Here is a 14,211-nt window from a genome sequence, read left to right as displayed (position 1 = left end):
CTAGGGCTTGCTGATCAGAAGGTCGGCAGTTCAAATCCCCGTGACGGCGTGAGCTCCCATTGCTCGGTCCCAGCTCCTGCCAACCTAGCAGTTCGAAAGCACGTCAAAGTGCAAGGAGATAAATAGGTACCGCTCCAAGTGGGAAGGTAAACGGCGTTTCCGTGTGCTGCTCTGGTTCGCCAGAAGCAGCTTTGTCATGCTGGCCACATGACCTGGAAGCTGTACGCCGGCTCCCTCGGCCAATAATGTGAGATGAGCGCCGCAACCCCAGAGTCTGTCACGACTGGACCTAATGGTTAGGGGTCCCTTTACCTTTACCTTTAAAATAAAAAACAACCAAATTACAATCCAAATTATTAATTATTAATTTTTCCAGACTTCTCATAGTCTGGACCTCTGAAGTATACAGGTACCTCCAATATCTTTGTTCCTGCCTTCTTCTTGTTGTTCTCATATTTTCCACATTCCGATCTTAATGCTTTAAAGTTCTCCGTCCTTGGCTATGCAATTCTCAATCATGTCAGAAACCATATATTCTTTCATCCATCGAGTACTGCTTTATTTGTGTATATATATTTGCCAGCACAGCTTTTCCTGACTTCATTCCAATCTTCCAATCTGGGCTGTTGTCCATGTCTATCATTTAAAGTTTAATGACGCAGCAACTCCCAAGTTGTTAAATTATTCCAATCCGGGTTGTTGTCCAAGCCTCTCATTTGAGCACACTGTTTTCAATATTGTAATGTAAATGAACTGTATTCCACAGATATAAGTCATTAGGCGATCGATCAGCTTTCCCGGAGACCCCACAATCCCCCCTCTGGGCCCTAGAAGGGGGGTTGCTAGACATCCATTTAGCCTTCTCTCTCACTCATAATGAAGAAATTCTGCAAACAGATGCACTGTATGCTATCCCAAATTGTTATCTCAAGTCACTATAAAGTCAGCTAGCAAGTATTTCCCTCTTCCCTCGAAATAGGGAGGAATTCTCATTTTTCCGTGCTGCGTCATATTAACAAGCGCCATCTTGTTTCTTCTTGTTTCTTTTTTTATCTTTATCAAGTCTTTCAAGTCTAAGTAAAGCTGCACAATTGAATACTTAATTATAAATAGAAGTCCATCTGTATTTTTCAAAAAGAAAGAAAGAAAAGGTTTCTTAATGAGGCTTGTCATGGAAAAACAATTGTAGGTATTGAGAAGAAAAAAAAGAACATACCAATCACCTCCGCAATCCAAACACCATGATGAGAATCTCTTTGAAGTCTGAGCTTAAACACCAGGGACTGTGCAGTTCTGCAGGTTTTTTTCTCAGTCTTCTTCAGTCCAGACTATGTCTGTTTATTGTCCAAATCTAATTATTTTATCAAACAGATATTTCCGGCTATAAGAGTGACTTCGGAGAGTGCCAGCCATGCCGTGCTCTGGGACCCAGCATCCTACCGCTTGCACCTTGATGCAAGCTGACAATCACAGACAATCTGCGGGTCTACGAGACAGTCCTCCCCCACGCTGGGGAGTCTGCCAGGGCTAATTACCGCCATATCAACCCTGAATTACCGGCATGGCTGAGGTCCGATCGTGTGGGAGTCAGCCATTTCTCACCGCCGGAAACAGGAAGCCCGGTTTAAGAACGCTTTGGTTTAAGAACGGACTTCCAGAATGAATTAAGTTCGTAAACCAAGGTACCACTGTACTTTGGATCCAGAATGAACCAGGGGTGTTTCATAGTCATGAAGTAGAAGTGAAGTGCCTGGAATAAAAACACTTGGAAAATGAAACTATTCTTGCATTCTAGAAGGTGTTGTTGTTGTTGTTTGCCTAATTTTGTAACAATTTACAGCAAACTCTGGAACCTTTTCCTTTCGCGGAAGACACCAAATTTAAGGCGAAGAAGAGGAAGGATGACAGGGAGCAAGTTAGCACTGTGATTGGCGGGTCAAGCTGTCAATGGAATAACGTCTGACTCAGCTTGTAGGCATCTGGTTCTAAAGGCTTCGGTTTATAGGTTCTGCTCCTTCGCGTCCTGTTCCTCTTGCAATCAAGCAATTTGGGAGGGACTTGGAGGGAACTTCTGAGCCTCTTAATCCCTTCTCCTTTGTGTTACTGAGAGAGAAGCTTTATGTCAGTGTGACCTGATGTCAGCTGAACATAAATATTATTATTAAAAGAAGCTTCAAACACTGTTTGATGGATATTGGCTAACACATGAACTCTTGCACATATCCGTGTAAACATTTGCATGAAACTTACCAAAGGGCATATCTACATTTCCTGTGTGTTTTCTTGAAAATACTCCGGGGTGGAGGGGAGCTGACAGGCCAATAGAAACTTTTTAAAATTAAAGGTGGCCAGCACATCACACCCTGGACCTGCTTGTCTGAAATTTGGCAGGCTTCCTTCCTTCGGAAGCCTGCCACCCCTGCAAATTTCACCCAGTTATATTTTAAGAATGTAAAAGTTTTGGACACATTGAAATCAATGGGAAATACAATCAAAGCTTTGTTTAAGAAACAAAGCAGCCCTTCCAACTGGGAATGAAAAGAAGCAGCCTATGCCCATGAAAGAACAAAAGAAAGTGGCTCCCCAAAAGAAGCAACAAATCTGAACATGGACAATCCTTTGCAACAAAAGAATCAGACCTGTACATAGGGATCAGCAAATCTGTCACTATTCAGTCCTCCCCGTTTCTCATTTCTCCAGTCTCAGATTCAATCCTCCACATTTCTGTGGCAATTATTTTTAATGAGGTATTTTAGTGTGAATTTATCCCAATGAACACATCTGTATACTGTTTGTACATAATGTTTGCAAGCAGTTTAGCTAATATAACACATTTTTGTATGTTATATTCACTCATATTCAGTGGAACCTCAGTTTATGAACACCTCGCTTGACAAATTTTTGCTTTACGAACGCTGCGGACCCATCTGGAACGGATTAATTCACTTTCCATTACTTTCAATGGGAAAGTTCGCTTCGGTTTATGAACGCTTCAGTTTATGAACAGACTTCCGGAACCAATTACACCCATGCTTTGGGTTAAGTACGCTTCAGGTTGAGTACTCCGCGGAGCCGTCTGGAACGGATTAATCCACTTTCCATTACTTTCAATGGGAAAGTTCACTTCAGTTTATGAATGCTTCAGTTTAAGTACTCCGTGGACCATCTGGAACAGATTAATCCACTTTCCATTACTTTCAATGGGAAAGTTCGCTTCAGTTTATGAACAGACTCCCGGAACCAATTGTGTTCATAAACTGAGGTGCCACTGTATGCATTTATATGCACACTACAATGTAATATACTGTATCCATTTTTGTACATATTGCTTGGCTGGAGAAATGGACTGCAAAATCTGGAAATGTGCAAATTTTGAAGGATGGTTGTGTTTTGAGTTTGCATATTGTCTCTGAAAGTGCAAATTCACTAGGTTCATTGCAAATGTGACCTGAATTGAATTTCTTTCCCCATCGCTGTCTGCATGTTGGTAGCTGTGAGAGTTCCAGTGTTTCTATTATACTTCAAATACATTTTCTTTTTAAGTATTTGCTCTTAATTTTTATTGGCATTTTACAACTTACAAATTCATTTTATAAGGCCGAAAGTAACGTTGGATCTCTGTGTTTTACTACTGTTCCTGGATAGTAAACTGCTATGAGAATATTTAGATTGTGGTTCATTCATCCCCATTATGGTTGGGTGTGTAGAATCCAACTAAAGGACAATAAGTTAAGAAATTGGAGACATTAAAAACATTTGATAATACATCCAGATATGATTCCAGGTGGCGTGAAGCCAAAACCACTGCAGAACAAATTCGTTTTACTTTTATCTTGCTTCCTCATTCCCCTTATTTATTCATCTGTCACTTGTTGAAATTGGCAGGACAGGCAAAGCAGGCAAAATGACACTCATGAAACCTTTTAACAGGAAAACATGGCAGCTCATAATTTATGGAGCCTTTTCTACTCAGAGGAAGTATCCCTGCATGCTTTCCAATCCTGGAAGATCAGAAGCCAGCACAAACTGTGGCACAATGTGGGTATTGCTGAAGTCATGGTCCCACAGCCCCCTCATAATCCTATTGCCCCTTCACAGGCGCAACACCCAAATGATTAGGCCTAAAGACTGGAACAGGTGGGGGGGGCCACGTAAGTCATTGGACATACAGTGGTACCCTGGTTCTCAAACCTAATCCGTTCCGGAAGTCCGTTCCAAAGCCAAAGCATTCCAAAACCAAGGTGCGCTTTCTCATACAAAGTAATGCAAAATGGATTAATCCATTCCAGACTTTTAAAAACAACCCCTAAAACAGCAATTTAACATGAATTTTACTCTCTAACAAGACCATTGATCCATAAAATGAAAGCAATAATCAATGTACTGTACTTTAAAATAAATAAGACAGTATTGTAGAAGATGAAAATTTAAAAAAAAATTCTTACTTGCTCTGATGATAGTCATTGTTTGGAGGGGGCACTTTTATCCATTTCTGCAGTCATGCAATCAATCAATCAATCAGCTGAACTGGGTTCCACACAGTCAAAAACAAAAACGCAAAATAAATTGCAAAACCAAAAGCGCCAAATACAGTGGTACCTTTGTTCTCAAAGTTTGTTTGACTTCTGAAATGTTTGAAAACCAAGGCACGGCTTCTGATTGGTGCAGGCACCCTGGAAACAATAGCCGACAACTGCACCAGACGTTCGGCTTCCGAAAACGTTTGAAAACCAGAACACTTACTTCCTGGTTTGCGGCGTTTAGAACCAAGGCGTTTGAGAACCAAGGTACCACTGTTTCCAGTTAGTTGGATTTGAATGCATCATTTGGGGTGCAATCCTATACACATTTACCTTGGGATGCAATCCTATACACACTTAACTGGAAGTAAGTCCAATTGAACTCAAGGGAGTTCATTTCTAAGTAGGCCTGTACTGTTAAAAAAAAACCCGCAAAAACCTTGAGGTGAGAGATGTCATGGTATGGAAATACTTTCTCCCCCAAGAGTAATAAGGTATAAAATAGAGTGCCAGAGTGCTAAATGGCTAGCCCCTGGCCTCTATAGTTAAAATGCCTGAATAGATTTTGAACATTAAATTTTAAGCAAAGTAAGTTTAGGCTGGCAAGAAATATTCATGATTTTCAGAAGCTCGTTTTCATAATTTACGACTTGCAAGGTATTCCGGCATTTGTCACAGGGAGCCAGAGAGCCGCACAAAATGTTAATACCTCTCCTCCCCTCTTCTTCTGGGCGTCTGGCAGGCATGGGGGGCCTCCTGAGTATTCCCGCTCTGCAGTGTCATGGTGTATGTGAGGCATACAAGATGGGGATAGCTCTGCGAACATTTCACATCGAGAGAGAGAGAAGGGGTTCAGCCTCTGCACATCTCATTTACACTTTAGAAGGCCAACTTTTTGCCTTTGAAATGCTAACTCCCCCAGCCCTGAACAGGCTTAAACCACAAGAAAGCAAACATGCTTCAGCAGAGCAAGGGACAAAGGTCACCGCCTTATTTTCATTTAGGAGCAACCGTCATTACACAATGCTCCGTCACCTGCTCCTGGGATCTGAGAGATCTGTTACATCCCTGTATGCTTTTTTTTTGGCTTCAAAATAATCAAAGGGAGACAAAGAACAGGAGTGTTTATAGCTGCTTTGATTAAATGGCTATGAAAGCACAGGGAGCCCAAAGCTGCCTTTGTTCTGCCTACTTCTGCTCTTTCTCCAGGCTGAGGAATGTCGGCACTTGATGTTCTCTCTGACCAGCACCCTGGGAATGAATGGCAATTCTGATTCTGCAGGACTGTCATTCATGTAATCATGAGGGGGGGGGCAATGAAACCTTCACATAATACCTTTCTTTGAGCATCCAGTCATGGGAAATGCTTGCAATGAGGATAATTGCGTTTCTCAAAATCGGTGCCATGTGAACTGTCCCTTCATTCCATCGGGTGCAGATGTTAATCTACAGACTTCAAATGATTTGGGGAGAATAAGGGCTGTTTCCCCAAACTGTGGGTAGGGGTGTGTTGTAGAGGATGCTGTTGCAAGTTACTTGTATGGCTAGGGGAACATTCATATTTTATGCCAATCAAGTGAAGGCCACATGCCAGCTCGGCAATCAGGAAGCCACAATGTTTACATCCCTCTTACCAAGTAGTTTCGACAATGCATGGAGTGCCTCTTGGGAGGAGCCTCTTGGGAAATATTTCATAAGCAATTCAAGAGGAATGGATACTTTTCCTCCTGTTCCAACCACACTTGCAGATTTCACTGTAGCTCACATGCGCTGAAGCCTTTTGAAGCCCCGAGTCGGATGAAGTGCAGTTTTTACCTTGTGCCTTGAGAAGTATAAATTACTGCTGCTTAATGACTTGTTTTATGGTTTCTGTGCATGCAGCAATGTACCCCCTGCTTGTCCTTTTCTCTTCGCCTCCGGCTCTCTAGACAGGCAAGCTCCTCGGGTAGTAAAAGTGTTCCTGAACTACAGGCTACAGATGGTGGGAGTAAGGGAGGGTGTGTGACTGAATGCCCCCCAATGAAAATACATTCCTCCACGGAGAAAGCTAGCAGGTCGGGGAGAAGGCTACAACCCTTCCCCTTTATGTCTCCTTTTCCATAAGCGGGGAGGAATGTTCAGTCATGTTTTTGCCTCACCTGCAGTCCAGAAAGGTTTTCCAACCGCATGATTAGCTGTGTGTCTAGAGAGCCTCTCATGCCTGAACATGTACAGAAAAGCAGCAGAGCTCTAGAAAGTTAGCATAAATATATTTGGGAGGGGGGTTTAAATCTGGACTTCAGCAGAGAATACAAGGAGTTAAGATCATTTTAATAGCATAAAATGAGGGTGTTTTAAAAATAGGCAATTGACCTTTGAGGGATGGGAACCACTGGAGATGAAACAGCTGGCTGCCTTAATAACTCTTCTGTTCCTCCTCCTCATGTGGCTTTTGAGAAACTTGCGTAAATAGCCTCTCCGAGTGGGATAGCTTTGGTCTGGACATGTGCTGCATGGCATCATACACTAAATCTTCATTCTGCTTCCAGAAGACTGGTAACACAATGTTCTAGACACTGCCACACATGAAATCTGAAATCAAAATTTAGGAAGTGCTACTTCCTAATAAAGTTAAATGAAGAGAAGGAAATTTAATAAAGGGAAGTGACATCAAAAAGTGAACGACAGAATGCGGTTGGGTGGATTCCAATCCAGTCATAGAGATGTTGGAAGGGACCATGAGGATCATCTAGTCCAACCTCCTGCAATGCAGGAACCTTTCACCCAACATGGGACTCAAACCCACAACCCTGAGATTAACAATTTCATTTTACTGACTGAGCTATCCAGCTCATACTACACCAGGCATAGGCAAACTCCCCTCCAGATGTTTTGGGACTACAACTCCCAACATCCCTGACCACTGGTCCTGTTGTCAAGAGTGAATTTCACTAGGGATGATGGGAGTTGTAGTCCCAAAACATCTGGAGGGCCGAGTTTGCCTATGCCTGTACTACACTCTCGAGAGCCAATAAATAAAGTAATAATATTTATTATCATCACTGCCTTACATCCTATCTTGTTTCCATGGCTTTATCAACTAGGGCCTATTGATCTTAGGTGATCTTGTCAGGCAATAATCATATAGTTGGTTGCTGCTCATTCGATGCTGGAGGTCTTTGCTCACATTTCACTAGCAACCAATAATATTCAGTAACAATCCCCGCCCCCCAGTCCGGCTACCACATCCATTCTGACTGCAAAGTGATGTGGGTGCATGACTGCGATGGGCACCTATTGAATAATGCCTGTGTATCACTAGTAACACAGCAGAACTTTTCACCTAAGTCCAACTTTTAACATTGTCATTGGTGCCCCTTTGCTTATCCACAGTGTAGCTGTGGAGGCTCCCTGCTTCCCTCCCTTGCATAGCCAATGCCTGAAAAGCATGGGAACCCTTAACAAATCAGTTATTTCAAGGCAACTGGCCTACTCTCAGAAATGATAAAGCACATCTCCCCTGATTTCTTTTTAAGTTTGCATATAGGGCAATGAGTTCTCTCTATGGCAAAGCTTACACAATCAAGGGCTGGATTTTTTGCTAGCTTCATTACTTTTATTATCTGGAAAGGCCCCAGGAACTTCAGGCTGATCATTCAGCTGTATGCGGTGATGAAGTTCAGTGAGGCATTTCTGTATTCTAGTTTCTATATTATTCATAATCATCAGAAAGTGGATTCATACAACAATTTGAAGAGGAAATCCCTCGGCATTACGTGCCTGCCTGTGACATCACTTCGTGCTAATCGCTTACCCGTCTATGCTCATCCTCACCGCAGGCCACAACTGTTGTATCAGCTAGGGCCTTGCACTGTATGGAACGGTTCAATTTCTGCACTTCCTGCTTAGCACACACAGACACATGCATAAATAGCAACAACACTAGTATGTGCAGAAAGTTAAAAGTGCCTGGGGCTCCTTCTGGATGGGCAGCATAATGGCTATCTGCTGGCCAACGTGAATTAGGGTTGCCAGGCCTCCAGGACTCCAGACCTGGAGTCTCCATGTTTGCCTTTGCAGGTGGCAAGTGGAGGACTTGAATTTCCAGGTGGGCAAGAGTGCCTTTAACTCTAATTTTTGTTATTATTTTAGAGGACTGTGCATGCAGGCTGCAAGCTCCAGCCTAGTAGGAGCTGGCTGCAAATTATTGTGCAGATACTTTGTGGGGGACAGAAGGAAATTGAATGGATACAGTACTGACTGGCCATTGTTTCTGGATACCTTCATATCTGTATAATGCTTTCTGTGTGAGGTGACCATTGAAGATGTTCCCAAGACTTCAACTAGTGTGTAATGCATTTGCTTGGACTCTGTCTGGTGTAACCAGAAGATAGACAAAATTTATGCAGGATAGTTTTTTCTGGCTCCTTATATATAGCTTGGTGCTGTTCAAGATGCTGATGTTATTGTATAAACCCCGAACAACTTAGGACCCAAATCCTTGAAGGAGGGCCTCTCTTTGTACCAGCCAACCAGGGCTTTGAGACTGACAGGGGAGGCCCTTCTCACTCCTGAACAAACAGGAATAGCTTGTTAGGTAGGGACACTGGGCAGGGTCTTCTCTGTGGTGGCACTTGGCCATGGAATTCTTTCTCTCTGTCATATAAGCTGCTGAAGTCATGTTTATCCAGGCTTTTGCTGGTGTTTTAACTAAAACTGCCCCGGGATTTTGATCAGATGAATGGCAGTTTGGAAGTCAAAGAAATAGATAAATAAACAATCCTGAATCCCATGGGATGCCCTTCCAGGGACCAAAGGATTGTGCTCTATAGAAGACAAAATATTTTGTCAGTTTGTGCAGGCAGGAAAAAAAAGTGAGTACTTCCCTTCCTCCCCCAACATGCGAAAGTAACATTTGGAACCACCCTGCATGCTGTTCTCGTTCTCCATTTACCCATGAGTATAAAAAGCAAACAGCCTAGGTAAACAGGAACTTGGGGCTTCAGTGATGAAAAACTTCAGGCCCTACCCACATGCACACAGAACCATTTGCCTAGGGCCCTGAAACTGTTCTCAGAGGATTATGATTCATGCCAAGCTCACCTCCTTCTCAAAAAGTATGTGTGCTGCTTAGTTACATCCGTCACTGAGTTCCTCTGTTATGCAATTGCTTCCACATCACACAAAACACCCTACCACCACTCGATTGGCACTTCTCCTGGCAGCTTTGGCAGAGCTGCCAACACGCTGAATGAGCGTGGATGATGAACTCGCTCTGAGATAGTCCCTCTGGGTTACACTGGAGGCGCATTGGCAGAAGCTACATAGAAACATGCAGAGTTCTTTTTCCCCCCTTTTGGCCTGGGCTAGACCTGCTTGCTGAATAGCTGAAGAACTTCTTTCTTAATAAGGCTTTTTTCCCCCACTCCAGCCATTCACAAGCACTTGATTCACCCATCTATTTTTAGATCATCTGTGATGTGGGATATTATTGCAAGCAGAGTAAGGAGAGAGCCATTCATGCCCCCAGAGTTCTAAAGTGGGACAGAACAATGGCAGAGTGTTGGGGGCAGGGAGAGGGACAAACAAACAGAAGAGTTAAAGAAAATAAAACTGAATGGTTTGTTCATAAGGGTTTAATTACATCAAACAAAAGAGTGGGTTAGTGGAGTGGAGAGGCCTTGGTGCCATGAATACTATGACTCCAGCCCTGATTGGCATGCTAGCTTCCTACGTTCTTCAATAAGGAACTGCCAGCCAACTCCTTCTAAAATCTAAAGTAACCTTTTGTGATGTCACCCAAGGCGGCATAGCATGAGTATCACATCAACACTTTCCCACAGAAAGGACAATGTGGTGCAGTGGATATAAAGTGGCCTAGTGGGTATAGTTTTTGGATTTGGCTTAGGGATCGCCCTGTTTCAGATTTTGACTGAAGGGCAGAAGCCACTGTGGGCTGACCGGAGCAGGCGATTGCACAGAGGCTCCGAACTACGGTGGCTGCTGGAATCATAGAACTCATGAGTTGGAAGGGACCACGAGGGTCATCTGGTCCAACTATCCGCAGTGCAGGACTCTTTTGCCCAATGTGGGTCAAATGCACAACCCTGAGATTCAGAGCCTCATGCTCTACCAACTGAGCTATCCTACTTGTTTTGAATCTGGGGTGGCCTGTAACAATACCTTCTCTCTGGGGCAATGTCAGGATCAAAAGGAAACCTGGCTCCAAGGTGAGAACATTTGTGAACTCAAGTTGGATTCTGTCTCCTAAGAAGCCTTACTGTGGTGCTCATATTATAGAGGTGGAACGGCAGAGACAGCCCAGCCTTTCATAACAGCCTCCCTAGCTACTGCTTTGAGAAGACTATGGGAAAGTCATGGTTGGCTAAAATAGGGGGAGTTACAGCAGGACGTGTGGGTTTTCATTACCAAGACCTTAAAAAGGTAAAGGTAAAGGGACCCCTGACCATTAGGTCCAGTCGTGACCAACTCTGGGGTTGTGGCGCTCATCTCGCTTTATTGGCCGAGGGAGCCAACATACAGCTTCCAGGTCATGTGGCCAGCATGACAAAGCCACTTCTGGCGAACCAGAGCAGCACACGGAAACACCGTTTACCTTCCCACTTGGAGCGGTACCTATTTATCTACTTGCACTTTGATGTGCTTTCGAACTGCTAGGTTGGCAGGAGCTGGGACCGAGCAACGGGAGCTCACCCCGTGGCGGGGATTCGACCCGCCGACCTTCTGATCGGCAAGCCTTAGGCTCTGTGGTTTAACCCACAGCGCCACCCGCATCCACCAAGACCTTACCTTTCCCCATATAATGCAAGCACTGCAGACAATGGATTGATTTAATATAGTACACATAGTTTTTTCTTAGGAAGCATTGATAGCTAAATATTTTGGTGAAAAAGTGGTCCTTAAAGCCAGACGCACTGCCAAAAATTTGTTAGGCTTTAATTGAGTCACAGATAATGTTGCTGCTGTTTAAAATCTGAAAATCAGTTGTGGTTATTTTGAATTCCATATTAGGACATTTATTTATAATGGTTCTCTTTAGTATTTCCCATCAACTTGTTTCTCCACTGTACAGTATTGAAAGAATCACCCAAGGCTGACTTTGTCGCTGCTTGTAGCACCAGGGTGTTTGCAGCCTAGTGAAAACAGATCTAGGCTTCTGGACGAATATTTTTGGGTACTGAGATTTATATGTGCTGTCCTCTGCCTCCACTGTCAGAGGTGTTATGCCTCTGAATACCAGTTGGTGGGAATTGCAGGAGTGGAGGATGTTGCTGTGCTCAGGTCCAGTGTCCAGGCTTCCCATAGGCCTATGGGAAGCCTGGGCATCTGGTTGAGAAGACGGTGCTGGACTAGATGGGCCATTGGCCTCATCCAGTAAGCTTGTCCTATGTTCTCATGTTTGCCCCTCTCCCCCAACCCCTCATGCAAAAAACAAAACAAACAGTCAGAGCCAAACAAGACATTCCCAAATGATCGGGGATCAAGGAGATATTCAGAGGTTGAGACTCATAGAATCTTAGAGTTGGAAGTGAGCCAAGGGTCCTATAGTCCAGCCCCCTTCAATGCAGGAATCTCAGCTAAAGCATCCATGACAAATGGCCACCCAACCTCTGCTTAAAAATCTCCAAGGAAGGAGAGACCACCACCTCTCATGGGAGTCTGTTCCACTGCCGAATAAGTTCTTACTGTCAGAAAGGTTTTTCGAATGTTTAGTCGGAATCTCCTTTCTTGCAACTTGAAGCCATTGGTTTGAATCCTATGCTCCAGAACAGGAGAAAACAAGCATGCTCTCTCCTCCATGTGACAGCCCTTAAGATGTTGGAAGATGGCTATTATATCTCTTCTCCGTCTCCTCTTTTCCAGGCTATACATTCAAGTGCTCCTTGTAAGACTTAGTTTCCAGACCCCCGGTCATCTTGGTTGCCCTCCTCTGTATACATTCAAGCTTGTCAACATCCTTCTTAAATTGTGGTGCCCAGAATTGGACACAGTATTCCACGGTAAGGCAGAATAGAGTGGTACTATTACTTCCCTTGATCTGGACACTATACCTCTGTTGATGCAGCCTAGAATAGCATTAGCTTTTTTTTGCTGCTGCATCACACTGTTGACTCATGTTAAGCTTGTTGACTCATGTTAACCAAGACCCTAGATCCTTTTCACATGTACTGTTAGTAAGCCAGGTGCCCCCCATCCTATATTTGTGCATCTAGTTCTTCCTAAGTGCAGAACCTTACATTTGTCCCTACTGAAATTCATTTTGTTAGCTTGCACCCAGTTCTGCAATCTGTTACGGTCATGTTGAATTCTGATTCTGTTTTCTGTGGCATTAACTACCCCTCCCAATTTGGTGTCATCTGCAAATTTGATGAGCAACCCCTCAATTCCTTCATCCAAGTCATTCATTTTTTTTAAAAAAAAACTCTTCCACAAATGCTGCTGAGGAGGATCTCTTCTACGTGCAATAGGACAGAGAGGCTGGTCAGAAAATAAACAGTACTATACACGTCTCACAAGCAAGACTTGGAAGCTGCCAGCATACTCAATATCCTTAGGCAATATTCCAACAACTGGTGCCAATGCATTGGCTAGCAGGATCTTCTTTCATCCGCTGCAACTAATTTTCCTGCAGAAACAACTCTGATGTTTGCCTAAGATGGGGTTTGGAAGATGAACTGACCTCAGATCAACTGTGGTTTCTCTTTCTGGAGGTGACTAAGGGCCACTTCCAGAGATGACTAAGGGCATATTCATAGACTTGCACTAGTACGGCAGTCATTTCCACTCCTAAAGGAACCCTTGGAATTGAGGGGCTACAGGTCTGTAAATTGTAAAATGCAATGCTCTGCACCTTCACCAGACTACAATTCCCAGTATTTATTGGGGCATGAAATATACTTGGAGTTGAGAGTGAATGTCATACTCTTTATTCAGCTTGTAGCAGCAAAGGAGAAGAAGAGAAGAATGGCTCTTTCCCCAAAACATCTGCTTATATAGAGTACATTATGTACACAATGGGCCTTGCGTGATTGGCTACTTCAGGGCTGCACCTGTAGGCCAATCAGGTTGCAGATTCACTTCCGCCAGCAGCCTGATTGGCTGCTCCTGCAGGCCAATCAGGTTGCGGATTCACTTCTGCCAGCAGCCTAATTGCTGCTCCTGCAGGCCAATCAGATTGCTGATTCACTTCCACCTGGAGCTGGATTGGGTGGCTCCTGCAAACCAATCACACTGCTGCATTTTGGATCCTATTGTTCTAGGATTCAGCTCAGTACATAACAGGGCAGCAGTGACAAACTGGTACAAAATAAATATATGGTGCATCCCGATTTATCCGTTTTGTTTTCATTCAGCTTCTCATTCTTCCAATCTTCAGCTCTCCATATTTCCACATCAGTTTGCATTAATTTTTTTAAAGAAATTATTTCTCCTAATATACACATCTATATGCAATTTTGCCCCAAACTCACATTTTCGCAAAGCAATTTTCTCTAATGTAATACATTTTGTGTGTGTTTTCCCCCACTAATATATTCATTTTTCTGGACACTTTACCCCATTGTATACATTTTTGTACATATGATTTGGCACTGCTAACTTTTAAGGGAAAAAAATGTTGGTTTTAATTTGCCATTTGTAAATGAGGCATATAATAAAAAAGATGCAGCAAAACAAAAGTAGGAACAAAATA

This window comes from Zootoca vivipara, chromosome 3 (genome assembly GCF_963506605.1).
Source record: "Zootoca vivipara chromosome 3, rZooViv1.1, whole genome shotgun sequence".
Lineage (NCBI taxonomy): Eukaryota > Metazoa > Chordata > Lepidosauria > Squamata > Lacertidae > Zootoca > Zootoca vivipara.
This window is presented reverse-complemented; position numbering follows the sequence as displayed.